Here is an 8,771-nt window from a genome sequence, read left to right on the forward strand (position 1 = left end):
TCCAGTGCAATTTTAGGCAAGACCCAACACAGATTCTCTTTCACACGGATGGCTGAAGTAATCTGAGAACAGACTTGAGGTTTGAGGAGACATTTGGAGCTTTGTCTGTTGTGCTTTGGTAGGCTGTACTGATCTCTATCAGAGGATGAGCTGATGAATATTTATGTGGTGCTCCTCATTCCATTTTTATCTGTATAATGCACCCTGAATTATGTGTGTTAATCCATCATGTCTGTCATCTTTTCCCTGTGAGTTTTCAAGATCTTTGATTTATTCAAGCCATTGTTTGTTTATATTGGTGTGCCAATTAAAAATCAAATAAAGGAATCGATAAGAAATGTATAAATTAAAATAAAACTAAAAGTAAAATCAATACATTTTTATTTCATTCATGTTTAAAGGTATAGCCTATGGTTGGATGTAACAATGATTAAATAATAAATCATTAATTAATAAAAGAGTCCAAAATTAATAAGTGAACAGTTTATTGGTATTTTAAACTCTTTTGGCAATGGGATAAAGAAGCCGAGGAAATGGCAACTGGCTTTTTTCTTCTTCTTTTTTAAAGCAAATTAAACTTTTTTAATTGACACTATGAACTAAATATGTTCATATGTTCATGTGTTTATCAAATATGTACTATGGAATAGTTCATAACTGACACAGAAAACTGTAATTACTGAATTACTTTTTAAAAGGACTGTTTTGGTTCAATAGCTCAAATTCTGTATAAAAATTAAATAAATAAAACGTTATACTCATGTCAAGCCGAATCAAATTTTTTGCCAAGATGAGAAATCAACTCAGATATGTTTAAATATGCAACTTTTCTTAGGAATATTTTGTAATAAACGGTAGGCTGTGCATTTTCTGCTGTCAATTCAATGAAATTAAGCATTGAGTAACAAAGCTGAAATACAAGTCATGAAAACAATGAAATTAGTTTGAGACCCTGAAATTGATTGCGGTGTAATAAATGGAAACAAAAAATGCTCATATACAGCTCTCTGTATTTTATATGACTTTCTCATTCTGTTGCTCTTTTCAGCTCCTTTGGATTGTTTGCATGGCTTAATATCCAGTTGCTATCCATAATTATAGGCAATTTATCAAAAATTAAATACATCTGACTCATCATGGTTTTTCTGTGCAGAATCAACATAAGTACGTACGAGTGCCAGGCAACTCTGAACAAGCCAACAAAGGGCTTATACTTTTGCAAATTGAAGGAACTGTTTGTTATCAAAGTCTCAGTTTCCTGCAAGTGTTTTGTTTGTCCTTATGGGATATGATTTGTGTCATTGCAAGTTTTGCATTTGGGTAAAATACCTTGAATATTCAGCTGTGGATTTTTGGTTCTATGTGTGAACTCTGCATGTCCTTTTGTCCTCATAATGAGGAAGAGGGAGTAAGAGAAAGACAACAGATGAGAACAGATTGTACCTCTAGACTGTTTCTGAACTATGTTGTATATTAATTTATGGATCCCAGCTGAGTATATTAAAGTGCAGATAGCCTTTTGCTACAAGACTGTACAGTTCAGTATGTCTTAGTTCAGTATGTATCTGATTATGGGTAAAGGGAGATGCCTTGTTTATACTTTTGTCTGGCTCTGCACCACAAGCCTCCGCTGACTGCGTGCGCTTCTCCCCAAATGGACGAGGCGTTTGCACTTTATGCGCTCGGCATACTATTTGTACTATTCTTTGAAACAATAGGGTATAACTTGGACTCCTCTAAATCATCAGGAAGCAGCGGTGAAAAGTGTTAAGACTGGAGAAACTGGAAGAGAAATTAACATTTAAACTCTCTCTTGCTCTTGAGTTGATCACCTCTGTATTGTCTTGATTTACATCTCATTCCCTTCACCCCCTCTTGCCCATCTCTCCTCTTCACATGTTGAAATGACCTGAAATTCACCCAAAAATCTATATGATTTAATGTGAACAATTATCATACAACACTATACATGTTTGTAGGGCTGTACTCAACCAAAGAAAATCTTGGTCGACTGAAGTCCTGAAATTTTCGACTAAAAATCGACAAAAATCGACTAAAAATGACGGTAAAAAACAACAACAAAAAAAACACGTTAAATTAATTAGATGCGCACTGTGCGCAGTACTTGGTAGCCTTGTTGTCCGCCTAAATGAATTATAAATAAACATAAAAAACTAGTAGGCTATTTGCAGTATATTAAATCGTTTTTGACCTAATTATTTTGCACTGAAATGAGTCTGACACTCCAGTCTGTCGGCTCTGACAGCGTTGCATCACGTGCACCTGCGCAATATCATAGCTTATGATTTCCGAAAATAGTACTATGTTGTCAACTAGTGATATCATCACAAGAACTGTTGAGGAATATGCAACATAATTTAGACAATTATTTTTGTCATATGTTATAATAATAAGTTATAACTGTCAGACACTATCATTTCACCGTGCATGTCCTCGCACCGAGCGAGGCTGAACATGAGCTCAGCTTCGCAGCTGAGACACGAATAGACTATTAACTTAAAGCTTTTACTCTTAATAAACACAAAAGGCACGTCCACTTTAATAAAAAAAGAATATTTATTAAACAAACTAGATCAAGAGCAGAAACGAAATAAAGTGCATAACTGAAAAATAAAGCATCCTAGGCTCAAAACTAACACAACCAACAGCACAGCGCAATTGCGCATTAGGCTCCAAATAAAAAATAAAAAAGTTAGGTTATCACACTAAAACATTGAAATATAAAAATTCTGATATGTTCATATAGCCTACTCAAAACAGACAGGGCAAGCTAACGCAGACAAGTGAGCTTACCACTTTTAGATAATATGTCATGTTTGTCGTCGAGCTGTGGAAAACTGTTGCTTGCAAACTTTGCATTCGACCTTTTTCCTGTTATCAATTTTAACAAAATGCTGCCACACTGTCGATTTCTTTGTTGTTGACATGTTAGAAGAGGACTGACTATTAAACGCTCTCACAATTAAATAAATAATATTCAGCATCAAACCTTCTATAGTTATCGCTCTCTCTTGGGTTGGGCTAATCCAAAAAAGGTGAAAACAAGGGGGGTGTTCTGAAGACAGACTGTTACAGTGAAACAAGGGCACTCTGAAAACACCCCCATTAGCAGTTAGTGCTTTCCACCTGATGAAATGAGCGCACCTCAGCGCGGCAAAACTGATGAAATGAACGCGGCAAAAAATCGACCAATCAGAATTTTGGTCGAACCAGAACGTATCGACCAATTAATCGACTAATCGACTGGGACAGTACAGCCCTTGTTTGGTATCATTTGAAATGTCTCAGTGCGACTGGTACAAATGTCTCATTCCCACAGAAATAAAACAAAATGTTAATAAAGGTTTTAAGAGTTTAGAGATATTTTGCTTACTGTGGTGGGTGTGCCCTAATGCAAAATCATCTTCTGTCCTCCTTAGTAAGGTGTAAACTACCCAGGTCTGGAGACTTAAGAAATGCAAATTCCCATTATTAGCTCATATTTCCATTTGAAAGTGGTTTCTGTCTTGGTCTGAGTATTTAAAGAGATATTGCAGGAGGCTCAAGGTGCAGTTTGTAGTCAGATCGGCCTGTACTGAAGTTGTTAATTAATTTTAAAATTAAAAAAGTTGTTATATAGACGACTGTAGGGGGCTAAACGGAACTGCTTAAATAATGCAAGCATGGGCGGCCTATTAAATATCATTAGCCATAATCTCTGATCAATGATCGGACTGGCGAGTTTGTGACCGTGGGGTCCACGTAAAAGAACGGGAAAGCAAGACCCTGAGCGGCATTGGTAACCAAATGAATGAGCACAATAAGAGTAAAGAGTTAAATAGAATAATCAAATGTATAGTTAAACTATACAAATGACCAATAATCATTTGGCATTCCAACCTAAATTCAAGGTTGTGATAAAATGCAGTCAGATAAAAGTAAATAGTAAATCTAAACCTGTCATTGGGCCGACTGGGCGGGCCTTACAGAATTAAGGTACACATGTGACAATATTTGTTTTTAGTACACTTCACCAAACCCACACTACAAAAGAATAAAAAAATCATGTAAAGTAAACCTTGAGATTATTACTTGTGACACTAGAACAAAAAATATGGATACAACTAAATTAAATAATCTCTTAAATATTTTCTAATTTCATGAAACTTTTTTTTTCTTTTAAAGGTAATTGTTTGACCAAAAATGAAAATTCTGTCAGAATTTACTCACCTACAGTACATGTAATTCTAAACCAAATTGACTCTCTTTTGAGTTAATTCAACAGTGTTGTCATATGGCTTCAGAAAACTTGGAATATAGAGCACAACTTTATTTATTTATTTACTTACTTATTTGTTCAGTACATACTTTTTTTGTTTTGTGTTCCACAGAAGAATGTCATGCAGGTTTGGGTGAGTAAATGAATGTGGAATATTCACTTTTGGTTGAACTATATGGCAAGCCGTTTTAACATTTAATCCTTAAAACCTACTAGTATCTATTTTCATTCTATACTAGTACTTCTTTTTTAAGATACTAGTATCTATTCCATAAAGAACTAGTACTTATTCATTAGCTACTAGTGCTTATTTTTTAGGTACTAGTGCCTATTTGTTATAGTGCTTATTGTTTAGGTACGAGTACCTTTTTAAAGATACTAGTACTTATTCATTAGATACTAGTTCTTATTTATTAGATATAATTATTCCAATAGTGACTAGTATTTAAATATACCTAACTTGTTAAGAAAAAATAGAACTAGTGCTTATTTTTTAGTTACAGTAACATTTTAGATCAAAGATATCCTTACCTTAATAGATACTATACTATGCCTGTTCTAATGTCATATATGTATGTATGTACCAAGAGCTCCTGTAAAAAACACAAAAAATTCCTTGTGTGTTTGTGCACACTTGGCGAATAAAGCTCATTCTGATTCTGATTCTGATTCTGATTTAAATAATCAGTATGCAAATAATATGTTGAATATTAATGAACCAACAACATATCAAAGAGAGATGACACAGGAAACAGACTGAATTGCAGAAGGCCGTTTTTATAATAACAATATAATAATAGCCTACCTTTTTAATGATATTAGAGTTTAAAAAAAATTAATGAACAGGCATGTAATATAGTGCATTTATACTCTTATTTTGACATGACTCTCATTCTCAGACGCAGATTAATATTCAGAATTTTTGATTGTAAGGAATTATGAATGCTCACCAAAAATCTCAATCTCTGGGTATTGTGGTTGTTTGGCTGGTGGGTATGACCCGTTTTTTGGATCTTAACTGTTGTTTGAATTTTATTATTGGCAGTTAAGTCTTTATTATAGCCTACTGTACATTCAAAACAATAAATGTCACATTAAACATATATCTTTCCATGTGTTCATGCTAACCAATTAGCTAGATAAACAAAACCAGTTACTTACGAAAAATCAATCTTCTATAGCTTTAGTTTAGCCTGCATTACCATATGAACTCTGATTGGATGGTTGAGAGTATACTCATGTTTATGTAATGATCTGTTAAAAGAAGATATCTCTTAATATTTCCTTACTACTTCCTTATGAGGTTGAAGATATCTGCAAATTAATAGATAGTAGCTATTCTGTTTTGATATCATCTAATAATTTATGACTAGTAATTATTCCAATATTGACTAGTATCTTTTAAAATATTATTACTAATAAGTATTAGATGCTAGTACTTATTTATTGTATACAATTACTTTTCATTCGATACCTATTTAATAGATAGTAGTTATTCGTTAGGTACTAGTACTTATTTATTAGACACTATTATCTTTTTTAATTGCAACTAGTTACATTTCTTATCTTACTAGTCACAACTGTTTTTTTTACTCGTCTTATGTTATGACTTGTCAGAACTACCACTGTAGAGTTCAATGAAAAATCGAATAAAATAACAAATCTTACTAGTAACATTTGGAATAAATATCTAATAAATAGGTACTAGTATCTATTGAATAAGTACTAGTAGCTAATTAATAAGTACTAGTATCTTTTTAATAGGAACTAGTATCTAATGAATAAGTACTAGTATCTAATGAATAAGTTCTAGTATCTATTGAATACGTACTAGTAGCTAATGAATAAGTACTAGTATCTATTTAATAGGTACTAGCATCTAATGACTAAGTACTATTATCTATTGAACAAGTACTAGTAGCTAGTAATAGCCACTAGTATCCAAAAATAAGTACTAGTACCTAATAAATAACTACTAGTATCTAATAAATACGTAGTCACAATTGGAATACATACTAGTTAGAACTGAATAGTTGATATCTGAATGACAGATCCCCATAAGTCAATGGCAACATTTTTAAATGTGTTACTAGTAACAAAAGAATAGTTACAAGTCACTATCGAAATAAGTACTAGTATCTAATGAATAAGAACTAGTATCTATTTAATGGGTACTAGTATCTAATGAATAAGTACTACTATCTACTAATAAGGACTAGTAACTAATTAATAAGTACTAGTACCAATTTAATAGCCACTAGAATCTAATTAATACGTACTAGTGTCTATATAATAGGTACTAGTATCTAATGAATGAGTACCAGTCTCAAAAAAAAAAGGAAAAAAAAGAACTATTTAATGATTAACTAGTATCTTTTAAAAAGGTACTAGTATCTAAAGAATAGGCACTAGGACCTAAATAATAAGCACTAGTACTTAATGGAATAGATACTAGTATCTAAAAAAATAAGTACTAGTAGCATGACAATAGATACTAGTAGGTTTTAAGGATTAAATGTTAAAACAGCTTGCCATAGAACTATCCATTTAATAAACCACAGTAGTAGATCTCCATGCACTGGATAAACTACTGAAAGAAGTGCATGACACTCAACAGCTCTTTGTCTGAGATGGTGCAACTTGTTGAAAAATCCCAGGGTTCTCTGTCACATTCTTCTTGATCATTTTCTCTCTCCACATTTAGGTCAACAGCATGGTTGAGAAAAACAGCTGCTGTGCAAAAGACTTAGCAACTGCAATAACTCTGAATAGGATGTGGGAGGTGGGCAGCTGGGTGGGATGGAATGGATGTGTCAAGTTTTGCTGGCATGGACAACAAACTAATGTTTTCACACACCAGATACTTTCACAACCACCTTTTTTTTGGTGTAGATTTTTCATGCTAGATTAGCCTGTCCTCAGAGCATCAGTCCTGTTGTGGAGAAATAACTCACTAACTCACTAGTTTCCTACTATGGGGCAAAGAGAGTGATTGTGAAATTTCTCAGATTTTCCTATCTCTTTCTTCCTTTAAAAAACAAACAAAAAAACAGCTATATGTTAGAGCCAGATTTAGTCTGTTCCGTGTTTCCAATAAAGCAAACAACACAAGTCCATGCCTTTTGACAAATAGCACTGTGTAGCTACAGTCTCTCTGAGCCTATTATAATCTGGAAAAGTGTGTACATTCTTGGCAATGGAATCTGAGCAAAAACACCACCACATTGTAGTTTTCGTTCTGAACCGAGAGTAATGGAGGACTAAGGGTTCTGTATTAAACATGATGCCTCAGGCCTATATGCCAAGCTCTTCCACCACAGAATTTGGAAGCTTTCCCGATTATCCTCACTCTGGGGTGAAGCGATGAAGCTGTTTCTTTGATGAACACTTGCATTGGAGGCAGTTACATAGGTGTAAGAAGGGACATTTTAAGCCTAGTAAATGAACATCGATATTAATTGGAGTTTTGCATTCTATTAGAAATTGACTTCACAGAACATATTTAGCATATTTAAAAAAAATTATGTAAAGCATTAGGGTATTAGGTCTGTTTTACACAGCTAGTGTAAGCGGTACATTAATTTTAGGAAGCATCTTAACTGGTGAAAGAAGCATTTGTTGGATTCATAATGTGTGTGAGAATATTTCTGATAAATAAGCAAATTATTTTTGTTAATATTGAATGTTACAAATACTTCTTTCTATAGCATGTGATGCTGCAATTGTATGAAATCCCAGGTGCAGTTTTTTATGCAACCAAATAAAACAAACAAACAAACAAACAAGAATAACCAGACACTTGTGATGTCACACTGAGAAAAAACTTTTACTATAAACATACCTGACATTTTTTAATGTCTGAGCTCCCGCTGGCTCACAATTGTAAGTGAAACACTCTTTCAATTGTTAGAACATATTATAATGTAAACATTATAAAGTAAATATTGTCATCCTGTTTTAATTTTCTCTTGGGACACTAAGTCAAAGTCAACATGAGCATCTATAATTAATAATATTTATATAAATACAGTGGTTTTTTTTGTTGTTGTTTTTTGTCTTTTTAGTAACATCCCATATTAATTATGTCTATTTTGCAGATGAACATGGAGACTGTGCTGAAAGGGGCCTGTTTCCATGTACAGTACTCACATATTACGTACAATGCTCTCTATTCAACTTGGAACATTTGATTAGTATCTAATCAAAATATGCATTATAGTGAGGATTAAAATATGAATATATATTTTTTTTATCTAAACGGGTTTAAGTAGTCTCCTTATTAAGAAGGCAATTTGAAGCTTTTATCTAATTTCAATGTACTCAACTCTGTCCTCAGGCTGCTGTATTTGTTAAATAGAATAATGAGCCTCTTATAAACAATGTTCTTCTTTTATAAATGTTATATCAACCATGATAGACCATGACCACAATTAAGGCCGGAGAATTGGTTATCTTGAGGAGTTTTATTTCTTTATCTCTAAAAGCAGAACAA

General features: G+C 33.1%; 1 long non-coding RNA gene across 1 annotated transcript; it reads right to left on the reverse strand.

Moving 5' to 3' along the window:
* Positions 1-1,972: 1,972 nt before the first annotated feature.
* On the reverse strand, positions 1,973-3,449 carry LOC309499390. Its single transcript, XR_014206232.1, has 2 exons — positions 2,626-3,449; positions 1,973-2,589 (listed from the first exon to the last, which is right to left on the reverse strand). It is a non-coding gene; the product is annotated as an uncharacterized lncRNA (long non-coding RNA).
* Between the last annotated feature and the right edge of the window lie 5,322 nt (positions 3,450-8,771).

The sequence above is a fragment of the Leuciscus leuciscus genome (genome assembly GCF_965113295.1).
Source record: "Leuciscus leuciscus genome assembly, chromosome: 5".
NCBI lineage: Eukaryota > Metazoa > Chordata > Actinopteri > Cypriniformes > Leuciscidae > Leuciscus > Leuciscus leuciscus.